Source organism: Xyrauchen texanus, chromosome 43, assembly GCF_025860055.1.
Source record: "Xyrauchen texanus isolate HMW12.3.18 chromosome 43, RBS_HiC_50CHRs, whole genome shotgun sequence".
NCBI classification, from domain to species: Eukaryota; Metazoa; Chordata; class Actinopteri; order Cypriniformes; family Catostomidae; genus Xyrauchen; species Xyrauchen texanus.
The window spans coordinates 1,285,294-1,297,721 of NC_068318.1; the positions used below are offsets into that span (position 1 = coordinate 1,285,294).

At 45.2% G+C, this 12,428-nt stretch overlaps 1 pseudogene; it reads left to right on the forward strand.

The window, feature by feature from the left end:
* The first annotated feature begins 3,680 nt into the window (after positions 1-3,680).
* Positions 3,681-12,428, forward strand: part of LOC127635490 (serine palmitoyltransferase 1-like) — a 41,330-nt pseudogene continuing 32,582 nt past the window's right edge.

Here is a 12,428-nt window from a genome sequence, read left to right on the forward strand (position 1 = left end):
CAAGGGACCAGGGTCAGGTGGCCGCAGAACAGAGGCCGGTTTAGATGGCCCGGGAGCTGGCCACTTGGCAAGGACAGGGACCGGGTCGGGGGCCTGGGAGGAGGCCACTGGGCAGGGACTGGGTCAGGAGGCCAGGGAAGAGGACTCAGGACAGGAACAGGGGCAGGAGGCCTGGGTGGAGGCCACAGGATGGGAACAGGGTCAGAAGCCCTGGGAGGAGGCCACAAGACAGGGACCGGGTCAGGAGGCCTGGGAGGAGGCCACAGGACAGAGGCCAGCTTCGGTGGCCTGGGAGGTGTGGCCACTGGGGGAGCTGGCGGAGCCGCGTGAGGCGGAGCCAAGGAGGACCTCTGAGGCGGGGCAGTCGAAGACTTGGGTGGCGGTGCCGCAGGAGGCATAGGCAGGGCCGCAGGAGACCCTGGGTGCGGAGCAGAGGCAGGCAGAGCCATGGTGTACCCTGTGGGCGGAGCCGTAGAAGGCTTGGGAGGCGGCGCCGAGGGAGGCTCGGGAGGCGGAGCCGAGGGAGGCTCGGGAGGTGGAGCCGGGGGAGGCTCGGGAGGTGGAGCCGGGGGAGGCTCGGGAGGTGGAGCCGGGGGAGGCGATGGCGTAGAAGGCTCAGAAGGCGGAGCTGAGGGAGGCTCAGGAGGCGGAGCTGAAGGAGGTTCTAGAGGCGGAGCCCTAGAAGGCTCTGGAGGCGGAGCCGTAGGAGGCTCGGGGGGCGAAGCCCTGGAAAGCTCAGGAGGCGGAGCAGAGGGAGGCTCTGGAGGCTCAGGAGGCGGAGCTGAGGGCGGTGGCGCCGTAGACAGTTCTTGAGGCAGAGGCCTGGAAGGCTCCGGGGACGGAGCTGAGGAAGGCACAGGAGACGGAGCCAAGGAAGGCTCAGGAGACGGAGCCGCTGGAGGCTCTGGAGGCGAGCGTAGGAGGCTCAGGAGGAGGCTCGGAAGGCAGAGCCGTGGATGGCTCGAGAGGCTTGAAGGGTAGAGCCCTGGGAAGCTCGAGGGGCTTGAGAGGCGGAGCCCTGGAAGGCTCGAGAGGCTTGAGAGGCGGTGCCCTGGAAGGCTCGAGAGGCTTGAGGGCGGAGCCCTGGAAGGCTCGAGAGGCGGAGCCCTGGAAGGCTCGAGAGGCGGAGCCCTGGAAGGCTCGAGAGGCGGAGCCCTGGAAGGCTCGAGAGGCTTGAGGGCGGAGCCCTGGAAGGCTCGAGAGGCTTGAGGGCGGAGCCCTGGGAGGCTCGAGAGGCTTGAGGGCGAGCCCTGGGAGGCTCGAGAGGCTTGAGGGGCGGAGCCCTGGGAGGCTCGAGAGGCTTGAGAGGCGGAACCCTGGGAGGCTCGAGAGGCGGAGCTCCGGAAGGCCCGAGAGGCTTGAGAGGCGGAGCTCCGGAAGGCCCGAGAGGCTTGAGGGGCGGAGCCGTAGGAGGCTCAAGAGGCTCTGGGGGCGGAACCGTCAGAGGCTTGAATGGATCGAGAGGCGGAGCAATCGGAGGCTCTGGAGGCGGAGCCGTAGGAGGCCCCGTAGGCGGAGTTGCAGGAGGCTCGAGAGGCTCTGGGGGTGGAGCCGTAGGAGGCTTAGGGGGCGGAGCCCTGGTAGGCTCGAGAGGTTCAGGAGGTGGAGCCCTGGGAGGCTCGAGAGGCTTGAGGGGCGGACCCCTGGTAGGCTCGAGAGGCGGAGCTCTGGAAGGCTCGGGAGGCGGAGCTCGGGAAACTCGGATGGCTGAGCTCTGAAAAGCTCGGGAAACTCGGATGGCTGAGCTCTGAAAAGCTCGGGAAACTCGGATGGCTGAGCTCTGGAAAGCTCGGGAAACTCGGATGGCTGAGCTCTGGAAAGCTCGGGAAACTCGGATGGCTGAGCTCTGGAAAGCTCGGGAAACTCGGATGGCTGAGCTCTGGAAAGCTCGGGAGGAGGAGCCCTGGAAGACTCGAGAGACTTGAGAGACTTGGGAGGCGGAGCCCTAGGGGGCTCGAGAGGCGCTGGCTCTTGGATGGTCACGGCCATTGGCACTGGCACTGGCTCTTGGACGGTCATGGCTACTGGCACTGGCTCTTGGACGGTCAAGGCTTCTGGCACTGGCTCTTGAACGGTCGTGGCTTTGGGCACTGGCTCAGGGACGATCGGGGCCACCGGCGCTGGCTCAGGGACGGTCGAGGCTACAGGCGCTGGCTCAGGGACGGTCGTGGCTTTGGGCACTGGCTCAGGGACGATCGGGGCCACCGGCGCTGGCTCAGGGACGGTCGAGGCTACAGGCGCTGGCTCAGGGACGGTCGAGGCTACAGGCGCTGGCTCAGGGACGGTCGAGGCTACAGGCGCTGGCTCAGGGACGGTCGAGGCTACAGGCGCTGGCTCAGGGACGTTTGAGGCTTGCGGCACTGGCTCACTGACGGTTGAGGCTTCAGGCTCTGGCTGGGTTACCGTGGTTGGCGAGGATTCGGGCTCGCTCACGGTGACATGCGTGGGCTCTAGCTCGCTCACGGTGACATGCGTGGGCTCTAGCTCGCTCACCGTGACATGCGTGGGCTCTAGCTCGCTCACGGTGACATGCGTGGGCTCTAGCTCGCTCACCGTGACATGCGTGGGCTCTAGCTCGCTCACCGTGACATGCGTGGGCTCTAGCTCGCTCACCGTGACATGCGTGGGCTCTAGCTCGCTCACCGTGACATGCGTGGGCTCTAGCTCGCTCACCGTGACATCGCGTGGGCCGGGAGGCGGAAGCCCGTCTTCTCCTCCTTCTCCGGGCAGACGAGGAGGACCGCGCTGGCTCATTGACCGGCGCGAAAGGACGAACCACGGGCGAATGGAGGGTCAATTCTGCGGGAGGCGCTACGGGGTTCTCCTCGATGATGTCCACAGTTAGATGAGAACCGCAGATCTGTAGGGTCTCTTCAACGAATGCGTCAAGCGTCCAGTCGCGCGTAGCCGGTGGCAGCCGCTCCTTCAGCCCATCATTCAGGTTGCCTCGGAAGAAGACCACGAGAGAGTAATTTGGAAAGTCAGAGATGTTTGCCAGAGCCAGGAAGTCGTGAATGTGGTCTTCAATAGGTCGGTCCCCTTGCTTCAGGTTGAGCAGATCGTAATTTGCCTGAAAAACTGCTGGATCCATTGTGGTCGATCGTTCTGTTACGTTTGAGCAATGAGGCAGACGAGGAGGTACTGGATCCAAACGCAGTTCAAACTTTATTAAATGAACAGCACAGGAAAAACACAAAGGAACAGCCCACGATGGGGAAATGAAACATAAAAGTATAAACTAAACACGAGATGAACAAAGAGGGCATTCGAGGGAGAATCACACACCAGGTTGACATCAAACAACGATCGACAAAGACAGCACAAAGACACGGGGTATAAATAGACAAACGTGGGAAAGGTGGCCAATGAAAGGACAGAACTCAAACAAGGTAACAAGGTGATAAACAGAAACCAAAGGCAAATTAACCAGGGCAGGTGTAAACAATGAACAGTGAATACGAACGCTAACAGAGGGTTGTGGAATCAAATAAAGGACTAAAGTGACAACAAGATGGAAAACGAGAGGGCAACAGTGAAAGAGACAGGGTGGACTATGGAATTAAATAAGGGACTAAAGTGAAAACTTAAGAAGTGAAAAGTGACAAGATGGAAAACAAGGGGGCAACAGAGAGACAAGACAGGGTAATCATTACAGTATTTCATATGTCCTCTCCTAGGCACCAGCGTATCATTTCATTTTAGAAGGTATTCTTATATTATGGATTATCAGACTGCTGTTCTCAAAAACCTATAAACTACAGGAGAGGTCAGACCTCACAGAAAAGGTGAGATATACATAAACATCTTGTCACACCTCGAATTTGGTCTCTGCTATATTTACTGTCTTTTAATGGATGCTTCCTGTTTCTGCAGCTATTTTGTGCTGAAAGTGACGGATTTGACTTAAGTGACCTTATTGCACTACATGTAAAATATGAACATAAGTTAGCATTTCATGCGTTCATGTAAAGAATGCAAACTGGCATGAGCAATGAACTTCTTTACTTGCCATTAGTGAAATACATTATCCATATTTAAATAATAATGTGAAAACACATTTTTATTTGTTTGATTTTAGTAACTATTATAGGGTTAACCAAAACTGAAATCTGCCTAGGAATATAAACACCAGAAAGGATTGATATAGAAATTGGTCAAATTAAACCACAATGTGATTACTGATTCTGAAGACCTGGTATGATTTCTTTTTTATCATAATTTGAACCAGTGTTTTAACTAGGATCTTATGGGAATTCATGCCATTGTTGAGCCCAATGAAATCATTTTTTCCCCCCAAAATTTAGATAGAGGCTAATCAAATGAATTCATAAAACATTAAACAAATGTAAACAGAACATAATTTGTAACATAACATTAGATTATTTTTTTTATCAAATTAAGTGTCAATCACATCCTCACAGCACAATCCAAAACACAACATTGGAGTTATTATTATTATTATTTTCAAATAAAATGTTGTACAACAGAGCTTAAATGAAAACTTTGATGACAACCTGTATTCAGTTAACTTAAGAACACTTGCTTATTAGATATTGCTGAAATTAAATATAATTATTGTTGTTGTTATTATTAATATGAATGTTACATTTTACTTTACAATAGTAATATTGTAATATTGGCCTGGGTAGCTCAGCGAGTATAGAAGCTGACTACTACCCCTGGAGTTGCGAGTTCGAATCCGGGGCATGCAAATTGGCCCGGTTGCTTGGGAGGGTAGAGTCACATGGGGTAACCTCCTCATGGTCGCTATAATGTGTGGTTCTCGCTCTCAGAGTGGCGTGTGGTGAGTTTTGCATGGATGCCGTGGGGAATAGTGTGGGCCTCCACATGCACTACGTCTCTGTGGTAACGCGCTCAAGCCACCTGATAAGATGTGCGGATTGACGGTCTCTGACACGGAGGCAACTGAGATTCGTCCTCTACCACCTGGATTTAGGCGAGTCACTATGCCATCACGAGGATTTACGTATTGGGGATTGGGCATTCCAATTTGGGGAGAGAATTTTTTTTTTTTTTTAAATGTTTGTTTTCACACGTCCAGTGGTGGAAAACTGAAGACCTTTCTGTGTCTTCAGTGTCACCTTGGATAAGCACTTCATTATATGGCCCAGTGTGATCATTAAACTGCAAAAGGCTCCGAAATAATAATATAAATATATACAGTTGAAGTCCCAAATGGCCCAGAGCTCTAAATCAATTATTTATTGATTTATTTTGAGATATCTATTATAAATCCACATAAATGTCAGCCTTCTGTGAAATACAGCAGTACGGCACAGGCACTCGAGTGCATGCTCAGGGAATCTGCATCTCACAGGTGCAGAGCTTTTATTTGAAGGATACAGAGAACAACGTCTGATTTACAAAACGCTTCCAAACACAAAAATAAGGTGCCGTTTACCCTGGCTGTGTAAAAAAGCTGATGGTTAAAATTCATATAAGCGACAATTCGTGCATCAGTATAGATTACTTTAAAATGTTTAAGTCATGCATGCATTTAATGTTAAAAGATAAAGCGAAAAATGCCTTAATACCCTAAATATGTGCACGGTAACCTTTTGTAATATTTGGTTAACTGTGAGAGTTCACGAAACGGTTATTTTGTTATTTGGATGCGTCAAACACAATCTCATATTAGCAGTGAATAAAGTGCACAGTGAGCTATAAGCCAAAATAGCACAATACATAAAATCACATTAAAGCTGAACAAAAATAATCTGTCACTGATGCAACATAGCAGGCCTAGTCTTAATAAATTGAAAATGCGAAATTCTGTCCAGACAGGTTCACTTTCCAAGAGGCAGTGAATGATTATGTTTATAGGAATTCTTCGGGACGATTTGATTTTTAAATTATTCATCATTTAACTTGTATAATTATTGTCTGCTGCACACCAGACCAAAAAAACTTTGGCTCACTGTTGAAAAACAATCTGGAATAATGTGTAACATTCACATTAAGTCTTCTTTGCAACTTGAACTTCATCAGAATGTTGATTTGTGAAACCAGCACTGAAAAAGTTTGATGCAGCACAACAAATGGTGAAACAGAACACAGGTGTAACAAGATGTGTTTATAAATATAAAAGTTATTTTAAACTGAATGCAGTGTTGAAAAAATGCCACTGTCCTGAGTTGTGGCACGGCAAAAGGATCAAAGATGTTCGTCCAGTGCGTGTTTACATAGAAAAAACATTTAAAATCAACGCAGATGCATGTGTGAACAGCCCGTAACTCGCCATATAGCTTAACTGAAACTGACCTGAACCTGTAGATTTGTCGGGTAACGTCGGACTCAGATTGGGTTGTAGAACTCGCATGTAGAATAACCAAATAATGATTTTGATATTTGAATACATTTTAATTAAATTACTCCAAAAAGATCTTTGTCCCCACTTGCAAACTGTAGTCTGGCTTTTTTATGGAGGTTTTGGGGCAGTGGCTTTCTTTCTTCAGAATAACACAAATTAAGATTTTTAGAAGAATAATTCAGCTCTGTTGGTCCATTCAATGTAAGTGAAGAGGTGCCAAAATGTTGACGCTCCAAAAAGCACATAAAAGCAGTATAACTCCAGTGGTTTAATCCATGTCTTCAGAATTGATATGACAGGTGTGGGTGAGAAACAGATCAATATTTAAATTATTTTTTGGAATCAGATTCATGTAGTGTTTATCATAGATAAGTGATATATTTTAAAAGTTGGCATACAGTGTTCATTATAATGGGGCATATGTTTTGCAACTCAGTACTCACTTCTCATGAGTACTTTTAAATGAGCTACTCTATTACTCTTGGGTAGTTTTTAGGACAGCTACTTATACTCTACTCACACTAAATGTTTTGGGAAGTAACAGTACTTCTACTTGAGTATGATTTTTCAATACTCTTTCCACCCCTGGTTATGTCTATATAGGTCTCGTTTTCTGTGGATATAGATACACTACCGGTCAAAAGTTTTGAAACACTTACTCATTCTTTATTATATTTTTTTCTTCACATTTTAGAATAATAGTAAAGTCATCAAAACTATGGAATAACATAAATGGAACTTTGGGAATTATGTTGTGACTAAACAAAATTCAAAATAAATAAAAACTGTTTTATATTTTAGCATATTCAAAATAGTCAACCTTTGCCTAGAATTTGCAGACATGTACTCTTAACCAACTTCTTGAGGAATCACACTGGGATGCTTTTTAAACAGTATTGGAGTTCCCATCTATGTTGGGCACTTATTGGCTGCTTTTCTTTATTTTTTGGTCCAAGTAATCAATAAAAAAAATAAAAAATAATGTACATTATTACATTTTAGTTTTGTAATTAAATAAATTAATATGGTGACACAATTATATTTTTGTCTACAAACTAATTTCAAGCATTTGAGCATACGCCTTCAGATCAAAAGATTTTTAAGATCATGAGAAACATTTCAATCAAGTGTTTCAAAAGTTTTGACCGGTAGTGTATTTGTCTACCTATGTCCTCCAGTATCTTTACAAGGTCCTTTGCTATTGTGCTGGGATTGATATGCACTTTTCACACCAAACTACATTTATCACTCGGAGACAGAATGCATCTTCTTCCTTAGCGTTATGATGGCTGTGTGGTCCCATGGTGTTTATACTTGCACACAATTGTGGACCAATTGTTTGAATGTCCACAATTTTTTTCTAAGGTCTTGGATGATTTCTTTTCATTTTCCCATGATCAAGCAAAGAGGTACTGAGGCAGGCCTTAAACTACATCCACAGGTGCGCCTCTAATTCAGTACACCTCCTATCAGAAGCTAATTGTATAATGGTTTGACATAATTTTCTGGAATTTTCCAAGCTGCTTAAAGGCACAGTTAACTTGGTGTATGTAAACTTCTTACCCACTGGAATTGTGATATAGTCAATTAAAAGTGAAGCACTCTGTCTGTAAACAATTGTTGGAAAAACTACTCATGTCATACACAAAGTAGATGTCCCAAACGACTTGCCAATACTATAGTTTGCTAATATTAAATCTGTGGAGTGGTTAAAAATGAGTTTTAATAATGCATTGCTACATGCTAAAAAGCAAATGAGCACTCTGTCATCTACTGCAAATATTTTCTATGCTTTATAGTTAATTGCATTATGACATGATTTAGTGAGTCCATCCCCTATTTCCAGAATAATCACCATAGGGCCCTACCATTGGGGGAGCAAATGTTGCTGTTCAAGCTGGTCAGGATACTCAAACAAACAGAGCATTGTTTTGATAATACCACAGTGTTGTTTACACTTCGAATAAATCAACCAATAAATGGTGTATTTATTGTTGTGCATATTAAATTGTAATAGTAGTTTTTTAACATTCAAAAAATTACATTCATCACCTTTAAATAATACAATTCCTAAAAGGAATTTTACAAAATAGTAGGTTAGTCATGAGATTTTTTTTCTCCTCTAAAAAAGCAAAATTTAGAAAAACAAATGAATTATGCCAACAATCATAAATGTGAGTTATTAAACTACAGATTAATTTAGTGGAAGTCTCCTTTATTTTTGTTTTCTCTTAAATTATATGGCACCACATCTTTAAAAGTTGTTTCACAAGCCTAGTTTCCTGACACAGCTGGGGTTGCTGGAAACGTGAAGATTAAGTATTTTCACTGTTGCTTTATATTTTTCTCAGTGGAATTCTCTTCAACAATTATAGCAAATATATCACTCTAACATAATAAGATTTGCTTTGCCAGGTATAATCAAATGTTTATATCTTTTTTGCATTTACATTTACATTTACATTTATTCATTTGGCAGACGCTTTTATCCAAAGCGACTTACAAAAGAGGGAGAACATCAGCGAATCATCTTAGGGAGACAGTGGTACAAAAAGTGCCATATTACAAAGTTTCACTATCATCAGACTAGTATACAAAACAGATTTAAGTGCAACAAGAAGTGTAAATAATTATTTATTTATTTATTTATTTTTTTAGTGACCGGTTAAGTGCTTTTGGAAAAGATGTGTTTTTAGCCGTTTTTTGAAGATAGAGAGTGAGTTAGCTTCCCGGATTGAGTTAGGAAGGTTATTCCACCACCGTGGTATGAGGAAACTGAAAGTCCGGGAAAGTGTTTTGGTGCCTCTTTGTTTGGGTACGACAAGGCGACGTTCCTTAGCCGACCGCAGGCTTCTGGTGGGAACGTAGCTCTGCATAAATGTTTTTAGGTATGCTGGAGCAGACCCAGTGACTGTTTTATATGCCAGCATCAGGGCCTTGAAATTAATACGTGCATGAACCGGCAGCCAGTGGAGAGAGACAAAGAGTGGTGTAACATATGCTCTCTTAGGTTCATTAAAGACCAGACGTGCTGCTGCATTCTGGATCATTTAGAGAGGTCTAATAGCACATGCAGGAAGGCCTGCAATGAGAGCGTTACAGTAGTCCAGTCTAGTTATGACAAGGGACTGAACGAGCAGTTGTGTGGCATGTTCAGAGAGGAAGGGTCTTATCTTCCTGATATTGTAGAGTGTAAATCTACATGATCTTGCAGTTTTTGAAATATGGTCTGTGAAATTTAGCTCATCATCAATGGTTACCCCTAGATTTCTTACCATTTTGGAAGGTGAAACTGTAGTTGGACCCAGCTGCACGGTGATGTTGCGTTCAACAGCCGGGTTGGCTGGAAAGACAAGGAGTTCGGTCTTGGCAGGGTTGAGTTGAAAGTGGTGTTCCTTCATCCAGGCTGAGATGTCTGCCAGACAGGCAGCGATTCGAGCGGTCACTGTGGTGTCGTTGGGCTGGAAAGACAAGTAGAGTTGCGTGTCATCAGCGTAGCAGTGGTAAGAGAACCATGTGACTGGATGATGGGTCCCAGTGATGTTGTGTATATGGAGAAGAGAAGTGGCCCAAGCACTGATCCCTGAGGTACCCCAGTAAGTAACTGGTGTGGCTTGGATACTTCCCCTCTCCATGCTACCTCAAAGGACCTTTCTGAGAGATAAGAGTTGAACCAGTCAAGCACAGTTCCAGTGATACCCAGTTTAGAGAGGGTGGAGAGAAGGATCTGATGGTTGACTGTGTCAAAGGCAGCAGAAAGGTCCAGCAGAATCAGAACGGATGATCTGGATTCAGCTTTCGCCTGTCTCAGCGACTCAATGACAGACAGCAGGGCAGTCTCAGTGGAGTGTCCACTTTTGAAGCCTGACTGATTGTCATCCAGCAGCTTGTTCTGTGAGAGATAGGCGGAGATCTGATTGAAAACTGCCCTTTCAAGTGTTTTTGCCATGAATGGGATGAGAGAGACTGGTCTGTACTGTTCTATCTGTGTGGGGTTAAGTGCAGGTTTTTTCATCAGTGGGGTTACTCGAGCCTGCTTAAATGTAGTGGGAAAAGTGCCTGCAAGAAGGGATGTGTTAATTATAAAAAAGTGCTGGTAGGATGGACGGAGAGATGGCCTGGAGAAGGTGTGATGGAATGGGGTCAAGGGAACAGGTTGTGGGGTGGTTGGAGAGGAGGAGTTTAGAGACCTCGGTGTCAGTTAAAGGAGAGAACATAGGGAAAGAAGGCTTGCATACAGGAGCCAGATGTTTGACAGGGTGTGGTGCTGTGAATGTATTGCTGATGGCTGTAACCTTATCAGTAAAAAATGTGGCGAATATATCTGCTGTCAGTGATGTGTCAGGTGGTGGAGGGGGAGGGCAGAGAAGTGTGTTAAATGTTCTAAACAAGCTACGAGTGTCTGTGGTGCTGTTGATCTTGGTCTGGTAATATAAAGTTTTTGCAGTTTTAAAGTTATTTGAAAAAGTTGCAAGCAGAAGCTGATATTTACCTAGATCAGCTGGATCTTTAGATTTCCGCCATCTCCTCTCAGCTGCTCTGAGATCAGTCCGATGTTCACGAAGGACGTCAGACAGCCAGGGGCTGGGTGGTGTAGTCCGTGCTGGTCTAGAGGAGAGAGGATAGATGTTGTCTAGACAGGTTGTTAAAGTAGAGCTAAGTGTGTCTGTGGCAGTGTTTAGATCAAGCATGGAAAATACATTTATTGTGGGAAGAGAGGCAGAGACATCAGTGGAAAGGCGAGAGGGTGAGAGGGAACGGAGGTTACAGCGAAAGGAAACCAAAGGTGGGGTCGGTTTTACAATGGATGGGAGAATCATGTTGAAGTAAACAAAGTAGTGATCAGAGACATGTAAATGTGTAACAAGAATATTAGAGGTGGTACAGTTACGTGTAAAAATGAGGTCCAGCTGGTTGCCCGACCTGTGAGTTGCTGTGGTGTGTAGTCTTTTTGATTGGAGTTGTTTTGACATTTGATAGCCCTTTTCCATCGACATGGTTCGGGTGCGGGTGGGCAGGGGCAAAGTCTCAGACTGTTTTGTGCATTTCCACTGCAGAAAAGGCCATTCTGGGGACAAAAACCTGGTTCCACGCTGGTCCCAAAAGCTTGCTGGTCTCTACGCAGGAACCGATTACTTCAGAAGACGAAGGATGGGATAATGTTTCGTCACTATGGTTAAGTTTTCCCAAACATCAATAGTAGCTACCGTCTGCAGCAAGGAGTAGTACTTTGCTTAGTTAAACACTTAAGAGAGTACAAGGACCATAAGAAGGACATAAGCAAAAGCAACATTGGACAGAGCAACAATGTTTTGGACTCGGACACCGACCAGCCTGCTAACTAATTGGGGCATTGAATTCAGCCTGTATCACTTGTGATAAACAGTGAATCGCAGTTGTCCTCTGCAGCTGATCTCAGTTGTTATATTCGCTAAATTTGTTTTCTTTTCTAACACTGTTGCCATCTTATTTTGTGCATTGTTTTGTTCTCTAAGGGAATTTTTGACCAGCTACTCACTAAGATTAGATGATCATGCTATCTGTTAAGTAAAACCATGGGATTTTCAATCAATAATATTATGTGTAGAGCAACAATCCAAATACAACCATCTGCTACACCAATTTTAATAATTATTCCACTGTAAAGAGTTTACAGAACATAGAAAGTTAAGCCATAATTCATACAATATAATGTAATAGCATTACCTGTCGTCTTTAGCATAGATGTCATCTCTGACAATCTTGTTGAGCAATGTAATAACGATGAACTGCATTAATCTGTATGTTTACAAATGTCCTCAAAAACAAGAGTAAAGACTGCATACAAACACTGTGATGCGCCATTTTAGTTTATGTTTGAGGTAGTCATGTGAAACTACCACATAGACAGTAACCCGTTATGTCATGGTTCGGCTCTCAGGTCAGTGGAACAGCGCTTTACAATAGGCTCCAGATTGCCCCAGCTGTGAACCAGCGGAGCACAGATTTGGCAAGAGAACCATCGCAATTTCAGTGGAAAAGGGCTATGAGTGAGTTTTAGCAAGAGTTAGGCTGTGTAGACTAATATGAACATCATGTAGGTATTTTCTAGAATTTA